This window comes from Lepidochelys kempii, chromosome 1 (assembly GCF_965140285.1).
Source record: "Lepidochelys kempii isolate rLepKem1 chromosome 1, rLepKem1.hap1, whole genome shotgun sequence".
NCBI lineage: Eukaryota > Metazoa > Chordata > Testudines > Cheloniidae > Lepidochelys > Lepidochelys kempii.
Genome location: NC_136380.1, coordinates 330253335 through 330270950, shown reverse-complemented (window position 1 = coordinate 330270950; position 17616 = coordinate 330253335). Strand labels below are relative to the sequence as shown.

General features: G+C 41.9%; 1 protein-coding gene across 15 annotated transcripts in view; it reads left to right on the top strand.

Moving 5' to 3' along the window:
* The window catches only part of MAGI2 (membrane associated guanylate kinase, WW and PDZ domain containing 2), a 1181180-nt gene that overhangs the window by 566040 nt on the left and 597524 nt on the right, over positions 1-17616 (top strand). The window contains exon 1 of one of the 15 annotated variants that reach the window (XM_073328611.2): positions 2409-2488. The exons of the other annotated variants lie outside the window; for them this stretch is intronic. The gene's annotated coding sequence lies outside the window, so the exon portion shown is untranslated. Of the gene's footprint in view, positions 1-2408; positions 2489-17616 lie in introns of those variants that run through there. 15 annotated transcript variants of the gene reach the window in all.

Below are 17616 nucleotides of genomic sequence, written 5' to 3'. Positions count from 1 at the left end.
AAATTTGCTTCACTTGTGAAAAACATCTTGTTTGTGTGTTATGTCAAGACAACTCAAATCCTGGACAGTATTAAGACAGTATTATTAGACCAAAAAGGAACAAAAAGCAATTACCTTTGGGCAATTATTTTACAAAGTTATAAGTTTCTTAAAACTGAAAATGTCTCATCAGCTGTAACTCCTGCAACCATGTAATGCATTTACAGATCCACAGCCCATCTGTTCCAGTAACATTCTCATCTTATTTTGTCGTACACATGTTGTTGCTTATTGCAAATAAATGTTGATAGTAATACATTTCGGCCAGTTAGTTCAGTGTTTTTGGTTTTGGGTCATATTTTGTTTGTTGTTGATTTTTGCTCAGCCTCATTTTCCACCCCAGAAAAGTGAATGTGAGGCCAGGTCAAATGACCAATTTTAGTTTTTGAACGTATGTTAATTTTCAGTGAGGTGCAGTCCCTGTTTTTCCGTAGAGGCCCAACATTCTCGTGAGCATAGCTATCTGTGTGCCTAGCCCTGCTCTCATTGCAGTCAAATGAGAGCAGAATTTTGCCTTATATCATGAGGAAGTGTTGTGAGCAGCTGCTACTGTATCAGAGAGGGCAGCAGAGGCTGCTGTCTGCAGAGAGTACAGAACAGGTTCCTGTTGATTCTTTGTGTATGTGTGTGTGAGAGAGAGAGAGAGAGAGAGAGCATACAGCAGGAGCCACGAAGGGTGAGAGAGACTGGAGTAAGGAATAAGAGAGAAAATAGGCAGAAAGGGAGTATACAACAAAATTAAGTGGAAAGTGCGAAGGAGAAATTGTACCAAGGTAAAACAGACAAGGGATTCCTCAGCTGCAGCCTTAAGGCAGCAGAGATAGGAATCTGGCCCACAAAGCTCTTCCTTTACTTGTCCAGAGGAAAATTTAAAAAACAAACAAACCCATATTTGGTTTAACAACAGTTCATCATCATGTGAAGACATGAGGCACCTTAGTTTTTGCTCCCCCGTCTTCTGGGAATCTGTAATAATCTCTGTCTATCTCCCAGTCTAATTTCTGGTTACTGATTATCCCAAGTGCTACAGTCCCACAAAACGAACACCCAGATATTATGGCGATAGGTGCACTGGAGATGGATGGATGCCCTGTATACTGTCAAAAAACAGTCCAAAAGGAAAAAAAAAAACCTTGGACCAGGGTGTGCCATTTGATCTGCATGTGTAATGTCTCAGCTGTGAGTAGATCTCTCCTCCCCAAGCAGAAAAGAGGTGGGGTCAGCTGCATCTATGGCAGCATCAACCCTTTTCCTGCACCCCATGCAAAGCTCTCTGCACTACAGTTCTGGGGATCTGAACTGGAAGAGAGTTGTTAAAAAGTGGTATCCAGTGGTTTGAATACGGTTCAATCCCCTTGCACCCAGTGAAGAGTCCAGAAGCAGTACTACATTTGCCCTTCCCCTTTTCCCCATGCATACACCTCCCATCATCACTACCACTGTCATGGGGATGCCTCTCTGGGACAGCCACTGTCAGGAAAGATCCTGGATATGCATCTCCTACAGAATCTTTTTGTCAGACTGAGATGACAGAACCAGAGCTGTTTCTCAGGCACAGGGCTCCTGCAGATCCCTGAAATCTCTACCTATCTTGGGCTATCGGTAGAAGTAGAGTTTGTGGACCAGACCCTCACTTTCTTCCACAACAGAACAAGCCTCCCACCCTTCCCTCCTTCTCTCTGTTTTCTCTCTCCTATTGTGGAATGCATAGGAAACTATGTGAGGGGAACCAGAGGCTGCTCAAGATAATCTAGGCAAAATTTCAGAGTGCTGTCCTGCCTCCTCATAGGACTAGGGTGGCAAATTTGAGCTGGCTGCCCTCTGTCATGATGGAGGAGCAGCTGGACAAATTTGAGTGAGTGCTATTGCAGCCTAGCATGCAGGGTCACAACACCACTCAAATATGGGTTGGCTGCCCTTCCGTTATGACAAAGGTGTAGCCAGGCCAAATCTGCTGGCATAGGCAGCTGCCCAGAAATTTGCCACCCTCTAGGGTGACCAGGTGTCTGGTTTTCAACCAGAACACCCGGTCAAAAAAGGACCCTGGCGGCTCCGGTCAGCAGTGCTGACCAGGCTGTTAAAAGTCTGGTCGGCGGTGCTGTGGAGCCCAGGCAGGCTAGTCCCTACCTGTCTTGCGGCAACACACTGCGCCCCAGAAGCAGCCAGCAGGTCCGGTTCCTAGGTGGGGGAGCCCTGGGGCTCTGTGCGTTGCCCTCGCCCCGAGCACCTGCTCCACAATCCCATTGTCCGGGAACCAGCTAATGGGAGCTGGGTGGGGCAAGGTCTGCGGGTGAGAACAGCATGCACCACGGAGCCTCATGCCCCCTCCCTCTTCCCCCCTGCCTAGAAGCTGGACCTGGTGGCTGCTTCTGGGATGCAGCGTGGTGCCCCAGGACAGGCAGACAGCTTGCCTTGGCTCCGCAGCACCGCTGACTGGGAGCCACCTGAGGTAAGGCCATGCCCAACCCCCTCCCCCAACCCTACGCCCCCTCCAACCTTGAGCCTCCTCCTGCACCCCAAACCTCTCATCCATGGCCCCACCCCAGAGCCCCCTCCCACACCCTGAACCCCTCATCCCCAGCCTCACCCCAAAGCCCTCATCGCCAGCCGGAGCCCTCACCCACTCCCACACCCCAATCCCCTGCCTCAACCCGCAGCCCCCTCCCATATTGCGAATCCCTCAGCCCCACCCCCTAGCCTGGAGCCCCCTCCTGCACGCCAAACCTCTCATCCCCAGCCCAACCCCAAATCCCACACCTCCAGCTGGAGCCCTCACCCCCTCCCGCACCCCAACCCCCACCTCAATCTGCAGCCCCCTCCCATATTCTGAGTCCCTCGGCCCCTCTGGCCCACCCCATCCTGGAGCCCCTCAACTCCCTGCCCCAGTCTGGAGCCCCCTTCCACACTTTGAACCCCTCATTTCTGGCCCCACTCTGGAGCCCACACCCCCCATTTAGAGCCCTCACCCTCTCCCGCACCCCACCCTCTGACCCAGCCCAGTGAAAGTTAATGCGGGTGGGGGAGAGTGAGCTACTGAGGGAGGGGGGAATGTAGTGAGTGTGTGGGGGGGGCTCAAGGAAGGGGTGGGGCCTCAGGGAAGGGGCAGGGCTAAGGTCTTCAGTTTTGTGCCAATAGCTACCCTACCACCATATGCAGCTGCCTAGTTTGCCTATAGCTGAAGCTGCCTCTGAGGGGAAGCCATTGTGAAGGCTACCCCATGATGATGTTACCATGTAGGGGTACTATCTAGCTGTGTTCCTTTAGATAGAAAAGTTACCTTCCAAGACTATCATTCCAATTCTATAGAAATAAGCTTTACAGAGTGAGGTAATCTTGTTTGAATAGAACCCTAAGATTAAGAGTTCTCAAACACAAAGTATCATAATTTTTGAAAACACATTAAAGCCTTATTAAGCAGTGGACGTGTTATTCCTTGACTTTAGCAAAGCTTTTGATATGGTCTCCCACAGTATTCTTGCCAGCAAGTTAAAGAAGTATGGGCTGGATGAATGGACTATAAGGTGGACAGAAAGCTGGCTAGATCATAAGGCTCTACGGGTAATAATCAATGGCTCCATGTCTAGTTGGCAGCCAGTATCAAGCGGAGTTCCCCAAGGGTCGGTCCTGGGGCTGGTTTTGTTCAACATCTTCATTAGTGATCTGGAGGATGGTGTGGATTGCACCCTCAGCAAGTTTGCAGATGACACTAAACTGGGAGGAGTGGTAGTTACGCTGGAAGGTAGGGATAGGCTACAGAGGGACCTAGACAAATTAGAGGATTGGGCCAAAAGAAATCTGATGAGGTTCAACAAGGACAAGTGCAGAGTCCTGCACTTAGGACGGAAGAATCCCATGCACTGCTACAAACTAGGGGCCGAGCGGCTAGGCAGCAGTTCTGCAGAAAAGGACCTAGGGGTTACAGTGGATGAGAAACTGGATATGAGTCAACAGTGTGGCCTTGTTGCCAAGAAGGCCAATGGCATTTTGGGATGTATACGTAGGGGCATTGCCAGCAGATTGAGGGACGTGATTGTTCTCCTCTATTCGACATTGGTGAGGCCTCATCTGGAGTACTGTGTCCAGTTTTGGGCCCCACACTACAAGAAGGATGTGGAAAAATTGGAAAGAGTCCAGCAAAGGGCAACAAAAATTATTAGGGGGCTGGAGCACATGAGTTATGAGGAGAGGCTGAGAGAACTGGGATTATTTAGTCTGCAGAAGAGAAGAATGAGGGGGCATTTGATAGCTGCTTTCAACTACCTGAAAGGGGGTTCCAAAGAGGATGGATCTAGACTGTTCTAAGTGGCGGCAGATGACTGAACAAGGAGCAATGGTCTCAAGTTGCAGTGGGGGAGGTTTAGGTTGGATATTAGGAAAAACTTTTCTACTAGGAAGGTGGTAAAGCACTGGAATGGGTTACCTAGGGAGGTGGTGGAATCTCCTTCCTTAGAGGTTTTTAAGATCAGGCTTGACAAAGCCCTGGCTGGGATGATTTAGTTGGGGATTGGTCCTGCTTTGAGCAGGGGGTTGGACTAAGTGACCTCCTGAGGTCCCTTCCAACCCTGATATTCTATGATTCTCTGATTCTAAGAGCCACATTCTGATCTCAGTTGCTTTGGTGTAAATCTGCTGTAACTCTATTAAAGTCAATGGCATTACTCCAGGAGTATACCAGTTAAAGAGCAGACATTAGATAGAGCCCTTAGTTCCAAGTGAGGGATGAATTTGTTCTACATTACTGGTATTGTGAACATTTAATGACATGGAAATGGCCTTACTTTGAGCTATATGATTAGAATTAGTCATTTCAGTGAAAAATCACTTTCCTTTTGAATAACTGTAAACTAAGATAGAGTAAAGTCACTATGTTTTAAATCTTCTATTATACTATAATATTCTATCTGTAGAGAATATAGTTTTTTAAAAAAAGTCACACTCTTGTTTTACTTGGTTGAGAATTTTATACTGAAGATCATTTCCAAAAGTATGAAAAGATATATTTAAAACACCCACAGCTCCTTGGATCTCCATTGGTGCCACCATTTTTGCTGTTATTGAGGCAGTAGCATGCAAATGGTGCAAGTTTTGGGGAAAACTGACAGATGCAGAAGAGTACACAGTTTGGGCAGAGATATCCCTTAGCTTAGGGGATGATTTATCAAGGCGGTTACTCTTTATCCTAGTACAGAGGAGAGAATAGAAGTTGTGTTGTGGTAATTGGGCCTACAAATTTACCTGGATTGTGAGTTTAACTGTAAAAGGTATGTAAAAGTTCATAAAATGTCATCATAACCTACAAGAACAAATGTTGATGGGAACAGGTGCAAAAGGGAGACAGAAAAATTGAATTAGTCTTAACAAAAAAGGCCTACTGATATGATTCAAAGACTGTGTTGACATTAGGCTTGTTAAAAACAGGAGATGTGGAGCCATTAATGACTGCTTCATGTGGCAGGTAGACCTGGAATTGACAAGGGGAGAGGCAATTCTTGATTTAGCCCTAAGTGGTGCAAATGATCTGTTCCAAAGGGTGAATACAACTGACCTGCTCAGTAATAGCAACCATAATGTAATTAAATGTAACATCCTTGGGGTGGAGACATCAAAGAAACCCACCACAGCATTTAATTTTAAAATATGGAACTACAAAAATGACGAAGCTAGTTAAATGGAAATTAAAAGGAACAGTCAGAAGGGTGAAATGCCTGCAAGCTGTATGGAAATTATTTAAAAGCATCATAATAGAGGCTTAAACTGTAAATAACCCCAAATAAAGAAAGTAAGAGGACCAAAAAAAAAAGTCACCATGGCTAAAAAGCAAAGCAAAATAGGTGGTTAGAGGCAAAAAGGCATACTCTAAAAATTGTAAGTCAGATCCTACTGAGGAAAATAGAAAGGAGCATAAACTCTGGCAAGTCAAGTACAAAAGTATAATTAGGCAGGCCAAAAAAGAATGTGAAAAGCAAATACCAAAAGACACAAAAACTAACGTTTTTTTTTAGTTCATCAGAAGCAGGAAGCCTGCCAAAAAGTCAGTGGTGCCACTGAACAATAGAGGTGCTAAATGAGCAGTGAAGGAAGACAAAACCGTTGCAGAGAAGCTAAATGAATTATTTGCATTGGTCTTCACTGCAGAGAATGTGAGGGAGAGTACCACACCTGAGCAGTGTTTTTAGGTGACAGATCTGAGAAACTGTCCCTGATTGAGGAATTAATAGAGAAGGTTCTGGAAAAAATTGTTAAATTAAACAGTAATAAGTCACCAGAAGCAGATGGTATTCATTCAAGAGTTCTGAAGGAACTCAGATATGGAATTGCAGAACTATTAACTGTGGTATTTAACCAAAAAAGTCTCCAGCGGCGATCCTGGCAGTTACAGGCCAGTAAGCCTAACTTCAGTAACAGGCTAATTGGTTGAAACTACAGTAAAGACTAGAATTATCAGACGCATATCATGTTTATCTGTGTTGGGGAAGAGTCAACATGGCCTTTGTAAAAGGAAATCATGCCCCACCAATCTATTAGAATTCTTTCAGCGTGTCAACAAGCTTGTGGACAAGGATTATCCAGTGGATATACTGAGCTTTGACTTTCAAAAAGCCTTTGATAAGGTCCTATACCAAAGGTTCTTAAGAAAAGTAAGCTGTCATGGGATAAGAAGGAAGGGCCTCTCATGGATCAGTAACTGGCTAAAATGTATGAAATAATGGGAAGGAATAAATGGTTAGTTTTCACAATGGAAAGAGGTAAAGAGGTCCCCCAAGAATTTGTAGTGGGAGCAGTACTGTTCAACATGTTAATGAATGATCTGGAAAAGGGGAAAGTTGCAAAGTTTGCAGATGACACAAAATTACTCAAGAAAGTTAAGTCCAAAGCAGACTGTATAGAGCTACAAAGGGATCTTACAAAACTAGGTGAATGGGCAAGAAAAGGGCAGATGAAATTCAAGGTAATGCATATTGGAAAAAATAATCCCAACTATACATAAAAAGATGGGGTCTAAATTAGCTGTTACCATCCAAGAAAGATCTTGGAGTCGTCATGGCTAGTTCTCTGAGAACATCTGCACAATGTGCAGTGGCAGTCAAAAAAGCTGTTAGGATGTTTGCAACCATTAGGAAGGGGATAGGTAATAAAACAGAAACTATTATAATGCCCAATAAATCCATGGTACACCAAGACCTTGAATACTGCATGCAATTTTGGTCACCCCATCTTAAAAACATATTAGATTTGGGAAAGGTGTAGAGAAGGACATAAAAAACAGTTAGGGGTATGGAACATTTTCCGTACGAGGAGAGATTAAAAAGAGTGGGACTGTTCATCTTAGAAAAGGGACAACTGAGGGGGCATATGAAAGAGGTCTATAAAATCATGTATGTTTTGAGAAAGTGAAGTGTTATATACTTCTTCATGTAACACAAGAACCAGGGGTCACCCAATGAAATTAAAGGCAGCAGGTTTAAAAATAAACATAAGGAAGTACCTTGCACAGTCAGCCTGAGGAACTCGTTGGCAGGGGATTTGAAAATGTATTAGATAAGTTCATGGAGAATAGGTGGATAAGGGATATATTAAGAACAAGATCATATGTAAAAATCTAAAATCCTCATTTTCCAGTCTTTTATTGCACACATGTATCTGAGGGGAGAAGTGAGCTTCCAGGCCTTATTACATAAGAAAGGGAAGTGATTTTTCCAATTATGTATTACACAAATTCCTAACATATAGAAGCATTCAAAATCCCCATGTTATAAAATCCTTACATATCCTCCTTTTCTCTTATTCACTGAAATTTTCATACCATTCATACAGCTAGTGTGCAGAATGGCAGTTACCTTCTGACCTGTTGCCAACGATCCAATGATTCTCATTGATCTTTCTTCCCCAGCACCATTCACAAACTTACTAAGCATGTCACCTTCAATGACCTGAATATAGACACTTTAAACAATCTCTCATCCAGCAGTTAGAGTAGCTGTTTTATACTTTTCCACCTGTCTAGCTACCTTGTAATGTATTTTTTCATTGAATTATTTTAATTTTTAAGTGTTATTTTTTCGATGGTAACACCCAAGGATTTCATAGAATCATAGAATCATAGAATATCAGGGTTGGAAGGGACCCCAGAAGGTCATCTAGTCCAACCCCCTGCTCAAAGCAGGACCAATTCCCAGTTAAATCATCCCAGCCAGGGCTTTGTCAAGCCTGACCTTAAAAACCTCTAAGGAAGGAGATTCTACCACCTCCCTAGGTAACGCATTCCAGTGTTTCACCACTCTCTTAGTGAAAAAGTTTTTCCTAATATCCAATCTAAACCTCCCCCACTGCAACTTGAGACCATTACTCCTCGTTCTGTCATCAGCTACCACTGAGAACAGTCTAAAGCCATCCTCTTTGGAACCCCCTTTCAGGTAGTTGAAAGCAACTATCAAATCCCCCCTCATTCTTCTCTTCTGCAGGCTAAACAATCCCAGCTCCCTCAGCCTCTCCTCATAACTCATGTGTTCCAGTCCCCTAATCATTTTTGTTGCCCTTCGCTGGACTCTCTCCAATTTATCCACATCCTTCTTGTAGTGTGGGGCCCAAAACTGGACACAGTACTCCAGATGAGGCCTCACCAATGTCGAATAGAGGGGAACGATCACGTCCCTCGATCTGCTCGCTATGCCCCTACTTATACATCCCAAAATGCCATTGGCCTTCTTGGCAACAAGGGCACACTGCTGACTCATATCCAGCTTCTCGTCCACTGTCACCCCTAGGTCCTTTTCCGCAGAACTGCTGCCTAGCCATTTGGTCCCTAGTCTGTAGCTGTGCATTGGGTTCTTCCGTCCCAAGTGCAGGACCCTGCACTTATCCTTATTGAACCTCATCAGATTTCTTTTGGCCCAATCCTCCAATTTGTCTAGGTCTTTCTGTATCCTATCCCTCCCCTCCAGCGTATCTACCACTCCTCCCAGTTTAGTATCATCCGCAAATTTGCTGAGAGTGCAATCCACACCATCCTCCAGATCATTTATGAAGATATTGAACAAAACTGGATTTAAGTCATTAGTAATTTTTTTAGATAGGTCAATCAATATAGGAGAGAATCATTTCTAATTTATATTTAAACAGTAAATCCAATTTGACAATTTCACAATAGAGGTTGGATGCCCATATGCACTCTGAGTTTGTGTCAAAGAAGTTTAAATTGGTAATGCAAACAGGCATTGTCCTTGGCATTTAAATCAAGTCGTGTACTACAGAACACAATAATTTATTATGCTGTTAAAATACTGGTGATCAGACTTTCATTATTCCAATGCTGCTTCAAACTATTAGTAGTCAGGTATATCAGAGGTGTGGGTGCATCAATAAAACTGGACTTGTGTACAAAGCATTCTGCTATATATTCTGAGATCCTGAATTTGGATTTATGACAATTAATTAGATTTAGTGGCTTTTGCGGTGCTGCCTAGTATGTTAATTATTTAGTCTTGCATGATTTCAGAAATTAAAAGCAGTCGTGTGTCACAAGAAAGGCAGTCCCCAAGCTCCCTGATAATCAAGAGTGAAATTCACCCCTGTGCTGAGGGCCAGCATTAGTGTGTCTGCCCTGCAATAAGGTACCCACGGCTGGCCCATGCCAGCTGACTCAAGCTTTCGGGGCTTGGACTAAGGGGCTGTTTAATTGTAGGGTAGACGTTCGGATTTGGACTAGAGCCTGAGCTCTGGGACCCTCTCCCCTCACAGGGTCCCAAGTCCAGGCTCCAGCGCCAGCCTGAACGTCTACGCTGCAGTTAAACAGCCCCATAACCTGAGCCACATGAGCCTGAGTCAGCTGACATGGGCTAGCTGAGAATTTTTAACTGCAGTGTGGACATACCCCATAAGGCCTATGTATCATGCAACTGCCACTTAAGCCCAGAATCCATAAAAGGCAATGGATTTCCCATGTAATGTTTCATTTGAGTCAAAAGGTGGACAGAGCTTCACTTTTAAGAGTTTTATTATTGTCCTTCCAGTATTTCACAGTTATCTGAAACATGAGATCCTGAGAACCTGGCGTGTCCAGGCTGTCACCACAAAGCATGTTGTTTTGAAAATAACAAAGCTCATTCCTTTGTTGTTTTTCACTTTAAATATGTCAGAAAGTTAGTGATTGATAAGTGATAATAACATTTCAGGAGCCTAGAACATTAAGCTGGGGGTAGAGTGACTGTTTATACAACACCTAGCACCTTGCAGCTCCAGTTGTTCTTCAGTCTCATCTCAGGATCTAGACTCTGACATTATGTAAATGCTGATGTTATCAAACCTAGAGAATGCCTCATTTTTCTTTCTATTTAAAAAACGGAAATTAAATGCAAACTGTGTATCATGAAGTATACAATTGTGGGTTAGTTAGCATTGTTGTTGGAGTTTTATATTACCTGATTTTATGCAATCCTTAAGGACTGTGGTGATTCTGTGTAATTACTTTCTCTTTAAATTTGGAACATTGTGACTGGCAAAGTTCAACTGACAAGTTTTTTGACAGACAATGGCTGTTGCAGCTGAATTTAGACGCTGAACCCAGTAGTGAAGTTTATTTGTAAATATAGCTAAAAGTTCTCTCTCAACTCTGAAACAGTATTTTAGGAACAGCCGCATCCCAGGCTTTGATAAGATCCTTTTACAACAACAATGGGGTGAATGTGATAATACTGATGGAAGAGGTTTCTAGCTAAAAGAAAGAGCAAAGAAAGTTAGGCATAGTCACATCTGGGAGAATGGATGGTTTCCATTTTAATGAAAAAGGTAATGAGTTTACAGTTTATGTATAAAGATTGCGGTAGTATTTTTATGCCAACGTCACTGAAGACATTTGAAAGAAAAGATACATTTTCCTAACTTTGATTGAAAGAGACATTTACCAGACTGAAAGACTTATCTTTCCCACTTGACCTATGAGGAATTGGATGAAGTGTTTAAAAAGCACTATGTTCCTCAAGCAAAATTCCTATCTGAGAGAGATAAATTCCACGTACAAAACCAAAAAGAAGGAGAAAGTGTATCTGATTTCCTGGCTAATCTTAAAAAACTCTCCCAGAGCTTCCTCTTGGGTAATCACCTGCAGAAGTTCTCAGAGAGAGCTTTATATTTGAGATGAGAAATCTAAATTAAAAGAGAAGCTGCTGAGTATTATTCACACAAAGTAACTTAAACTGAGAGGAGCAGTGGGATATCTTGTTTCTTTTATTGCACAAATCAATGCCTCAGACCACCATATAGAAATCTCCAGCAGAGTTATATCTTTGGCCCCAATCATGCAACACCTCACATGCCTAACCTTGTGCTCAGGATAGTCTCTGCCCTACTGTTCAGTGGGATTCCTCACATGTATAAAACTAAGCATGTGTAAGTTTCAGCAGTATTGGGGTCTTAAATGTACAGTAAGAATTAGTTTTGGCTTGCTCAGACCACATGTAGCAAAATAACTAGATGAAAACACAGCAGTGACAAACCCAAAACATAAACCTGCTGGATTTTTATACCTAGGCCTAAGGGGTATTTAGTTTGAAATGACAGGAAAGGAACGAAGTAGGAGAAAGGTGTAAAAAAACCCATTAGGATCCATGACATACCTTGCAATGAATAGAGGAATAATGAAGAAACATGCAGTTGTTTAGAAAATAGCAAAGGAATTACTATTGCAGGAGACAGTAATTACTGCAGAAAGAAATTGTTCTTTTTTTATGATGATTCCAATGCCAGTTAATGTAGAAACTGTAGAAAATGAAAATATTATTATGAAAACAGAATCTGTGAAGGTCAATGAGGAACAAGAGGGAGCAAGTGACAACTGCTCTTCCTGACAGGCATTTCTAGCAAAATGGAATCGAATCATAAACCTCCCAAAATACTAATTTGTAATTTAAAAATTACAGGGAAAGGAGGATTGTGATGTTTAGTGTCTTAAACTGTGGTGACTGTGTGCGCTTATGGCATCTTTTAAGGCCTGGAATATTTGGGCAGGTAAAGGGCAAAGAGTTTGCCAGTTGGCAGCTGGAGTCCTGAACATAGCAATAGAGTGGGTTGGGTTTAGCTTGTAAATAAGGATCCTTTTCAATGTGGTAGCTGAATTCATTTTTGTTGTTACTTTATTTTATTTGTTATTCTGCTGAAATTAATGTCTGTGTAGTTAATTAAAAAGGCATACTGTATTTGGATTTTCAGGAGACATCACATTGACTTTAACTATATATCTACAACATTAATGTGGGGTTTTTAATATTTAAAGTTAGAAAGACCAGTCGCAAGGTGAGAGAGATTCACTTATCCTTTAAACCCTCAAATTAAACACATTTGGTAGAATGTGTACAAAGGAGCTTACAAGGGAAGGAATTGCATCTTACATAGACAGATAATATTTCAAAAGAAATCTTTGTTAACGTAAAGAAGTTGACGAGCTCTCATATTAACCTGTTTCTGAATGGAGTCTTACCAATAGCCTCTCACAGACACTGGCATAACCCTAGAGATGTCTCCTCTTCAGGCTCATTAGGAAATGTCCTATCTTTCTCCTTGAATCTTTCATATAGCCTTGGCAAGAGGTTTTATTGAAGGTTTTATTTTATTTATCCTCTTGTAAGGATGTCCAGCTTTTCTCATTTCATTTTTTCAACCGTGCAGTGAATCAGAGCACTAATCCTTCTCGGTTCCAAGCTGCACAGCAGTTCAAGGAATAGTTTGACTATCAGATTAAATGATGCCTGGAATTTGCATCCACATGTTACCATGGAGATGCCATGCAGACATCACTTTCGTGCTGTAGCACCTGACAAGAACAGTAACTGACACCAACATGTGATACAATCAAGGCTGGTCTACGCAAAGTTTTTGTATCTGTATAACTATGTCAATTAGGGGTGTGATTGTTTTTATCAATATAGTTATACCAGTATCAAGGTGCCTTATACCAATATAGCTTATTCCCCTTCCTATATGTGAATAAATTGTACTGGGATAAATGTGTCTACATGAGAGGTATAGTACTACTTTAACTAAAGCATATAGTTAAAACAGCACAACTTTTGTGTGTAGACAAGGCCTTATTGTTGACAAAAGTCCTTTATATGGTCTACATCTTGGGTCTTACCCAGCTATTCTCCAATGGTCTGAGAATGAGCCAGACTTATTCTTCATTCCCTTTCGGAGACCATGAGGTCCTGTGGATAAAAGACTGGCCAGAGAGACAGGAAATGTGAATTCTGATTCTGCCAATAATTTGCTCTAAGACCATAGGTAAGTTACTTCGCCTCTTTGTACCTTGGGCACCCCATCTGTAAAGTGCAGATAACGATAATGATTCCAAAACTTCTTTGTAAACTGCTTGACAGCTAAAGATGAAAAGCATCATGCAAGTGCAAAATTTTATTATAGTGACCAGAATTTGAATAATAATAATAATAATAATAATAATTTCCACAGCTGGGATTCGAGGATTGTTTTATTGAAGCATGTAATGATCTGATATTCTAGGCTTTGTTGCTGGATACCTTAGTTGAATTATTTTTGTCTACAATTCTCACGAGGATCCTGCTTCTTGTGTCAAGTGTATACAGGTTCCATAAATAGCAACTTTTCTATGTGTGAGCAAGGAGAGAGGGGAGTCAACATAAGACAAGACCCCTTTCAGATTTCTTGTATGCTAGGATTTTACAGACTGGAAGATATCAAATCAGTGTGTGAGACTGAGAAAAAGAATCATGCTGCTCCAATGTGCTTCTCTTTTGGGACTTGGCTTCTCCGTGCATTTTTAATATCGTATTCAGGCTTTCTTTGTTTTATGTGAAATCTTTAATATAATTCTCTGCTATATAAAGAGGAACAACAAACATTATCAGGGAAAGCTTTGTTTCTGATTTAGGGATTCTTTGATCTTTGGAGAATAATAAGAGCACCTTAAAAACATCTCTTCTGGAGGAACACCCTAAAACAGTGGTCCCCCAACTGTGTGGTGCGCCCCCATTAGGGGGCATGGTGCAACATTCAGGGTTGGCGTGCAGCGGTGTCCAGGACAGCCCCCACGGGCAGGGAGGGAGTGCCATGCTTCCAGCCCCCACAACCCCCAGATCAGCTCCGTCCCCAGCCTCACTCCTCCCCCAACCCTGGTCAGCTGCCAGTTCTGCTCCACCCCCATCTCAGTTCTGCCCTCATTCCCTCTCCACCTCCAGACCAGCTCTGCCTTTAGTCCCAGCTCCTCCCACATCCCCAGATGTGCCATTAAGTCTTCTTCAGCTCAAGCTCTGCTGCTGAGGAAGGCTTGTCTGTGCTGTAATGGAGGGGGTGTGTGGACAGATTCCGTTAATGGAAAGGGGAGATGCGACTAGAAAAGTTTGCCCACCACTGCCCCAAAATTAGTGCATCTCAGTTTGGTAGAATGGTTGGTGTCTATGTGTCTGTTACTTTATAACTGCAGATATCTAGTATCCTGGAATAAACAAATCAAAGTGGTAGTATGCATTAATTGAATAAAGGAAAAACAAGAAAGACTGAGGTTCAAGTAAACCTAATGAACACAGGGCAAATCTTTTGTAAATACAAAGCTATCTTCTTTGTATTATGCAAGACTTTTCTGAGATGGGTTCTTCTTTGATTTGGGCTTGATTAAATGTGTTTTGGGTAAAAATACAATTTTGTCCAAACTCAGTGTATGGAAATACCCCAACGAGACCCAAACTCTAATTGATGTATCTGCATTCATATTCAAAGCCAGGAATTATCTAACATATGCTTGTACAGTGTTGTATCGTTGTTTTCTTCATTTGTAGTAATTGGCTTCTTTCAAGGCATTTGCCTTACAAATTTCAGTAAATCAAAACAGAATATCTGCAATGTAACAAGGCAATAATATTGCTGCTGGAATAAAGTTACAGCTGGCTGTAGAAGAAGCACAGTTTAAATGGTGAGAATATACTGTTGAGGTTCAGGTCTCCAGCATCCTCTTCCTGACTCTGAAACTAACTTGCAGGGTGACCTTGAGGAAAAGTCATTACACATCTCTGTTTACCCATCTGCAGAAGTGGGGGTTCTGACACTTCCCAAAAGTTAATGTTTGTAAAATGCTTTGATAGCCTCAGATGAAGTATAAGTATGAAGTGGTATTATTCTTAGCGATTCCAGTCTTCGATCAAGTTCTCTAATCTGATGTCGGATGTTTCTATATATTAGCAAACTGGTTTGTACAAAATTTGTTGACTGTTGCTAGTACAGTTCTCAGTAGACCAGGGGCCAAGGTAACAGTTAAATATTTCAGTGACATGTCTAAAAGTGCAAACATGAGTAATGAGGAACCAGCTAGAGAATAATGACTTTGATTTTCCACTGGCAGGGCAGGATTTACATTGTGCTGTGAAGCGTCTTGTATGAGAAAGCAATTGTTTTCCCTTTCCTCAGGAGTTGAAAGATGAACATCTTACAGTGCTGACAGAAGGTTCAGAACTACAACAGATAGGCCAGGATGTGGTGTTGGTGCTACTCATTTGCTTTCTTGATGCTATGCGAGTGGAGAGGTGGAGTATTGTAACAAGCAACACTAAGACAATGAGAAATAAGTACCGAATAAATCAAGAAGAAAGCAATAATGTTGTTTTCCCTTAAAGTTTAGTTTTTTTTTCTGAAGAGCTGCAGAATGCAGACCCCAGGAAGTTACAGGTGTTAGCCTGTGTGTGTGCACCCATCACGGAGGCAAACACTGTGTTACTTCTGAATCACTACTCGTGCCAATAGACTGCTGTTAATTATTTGCACACCTCTTTTGTAAGTAAGGTAGGTGGTTTAAAAGTAGTGTGCAAGGGAGAAAGCTTATGGGCTTTTCCATGAGCTTCCAAGCTGTGGTTGTGACTCAGATACGTTTTGCTGAAAGAATTAATGTGTGCCACCCTGTTCATTCCTCTTTTTAGCATGAATGGAAAACTAAGAGCATGCTCTTTGATTTTTTTTTTTTTACACAAAGCTGTAGAGTGGATAAGATTAACAAGAATTTGAACAGCTATTTCTAAAGTGTCTAATTAGAGATAGGTTAGCCGAGGACAGATTCAGCCTATTAGTAATTAAAATGACTGCTGCATTTACCTCAGAGATCAATAGCCCACGATCCTTTTTCTGTTTAATATAACTACTCTTCTTGACATTAGGATGTCAGGATTGAAAAATGTAAGGCATTGTTTGTTTTGTTTTTCTTTGGAGATATTGATGGAAGAGGAAATACATAAATGAGGATATACCTGTGAAAGCCTAACCCTCTTAGTTATCATGCCTTCTCCCATTATAGCAAGTGCACCCTCAAAAAGTATATTAAGGGTAAACTAATATAGAATTACACTAATCTAACAGAATCAAATACTTTTATGAAGCTTGGCTATTACTGATGGCATTAGCTCTATCTGTAGCACCATTAGATTCAGCCATTCAGCTGTTGTCCTGGGATAGCATAAGTGGATCCCTCTGCCACTGGCTTACAGGCCCACGCCTATGCCAGCCCTGGATAGCATTTATATATTACATGGAGCAGGTGCATGGTGGTGGTTCTAGGTCAAGGAATTCAAGTCATGCAAATGTGCTCTGTTGGCAAGGACTAATGTGATTATTGTGAAAGGTGAAAGTACTCCCACATTTCTGCTAGCATTCAGGCATCTCACCACTGCCATCGTACAAGTGTCACGGTCACATGTTGAAGTGAAGTCTGATTCTCCCAGCTGATTGTTTAGTATGAACCTCCCTGCGTCCCCATAAAACTGCGCTCTGATTAATAAGAATTAGTTAAATGTTTTTAGTGAACATAGCAAGCTCTTTGGGACAGGGACTGTTTTTCTGTCATAGATGTATATAGTACCTAGTGCCCTGGGTCCCTGGTCAGGGCCCCCAAATGGTACTGCAATTCAAATATTTGATGATAATAATAATAATAAATAAGACAGTGTTTACTCATGCAGTAAGGAGGAGGTTTTCTTATCCATCTCTGTTACCTCCAAAAAGTGGTATCCTAGAAGCCTTTCCAAATTTGGGTTAATACAGTGCATAAGAGTTCATATGTTCCCCCTAGCCTTTTCAAAATTCACATGGGAATCTTTAAGTAATTTCAGGATTTTGTCCCAAATGATGTTTCATGTCCATGTCAAATGATGATTGTCTCCTTGGAAGACCCAAGACCATCAATTAGTTTGGTGATGACCTTTTAAAATAGTGGGTCGTCAATACTCTGCACTTATCTAACACCTGTCATCCAGAGAATCTCAGATAATTTTACAGTTGGGAAGGAAGCATGAATTTAGCCTCTGTGAGGGAGCTAAGTAGTAATAGTCCCAGTTTTTCACATTGATAAGCTAAGGCATAGTGACATATCTAAGGAACACAGCAAGCAAATGACAGTTGGAGAACACTTCAATCTCTTTGGTCACTCAATTACAGACCTAAAAGTGGCAATTCTTCAACAAAAAAACTTCAAAAACAGACTCCAACGAGAGACTGCTGAATTGGAATTAATTTGCAAACTGGATACAATTAATTTAGGCTTGAATAAAGACTGGGAGTGCTTGTGTCATTACA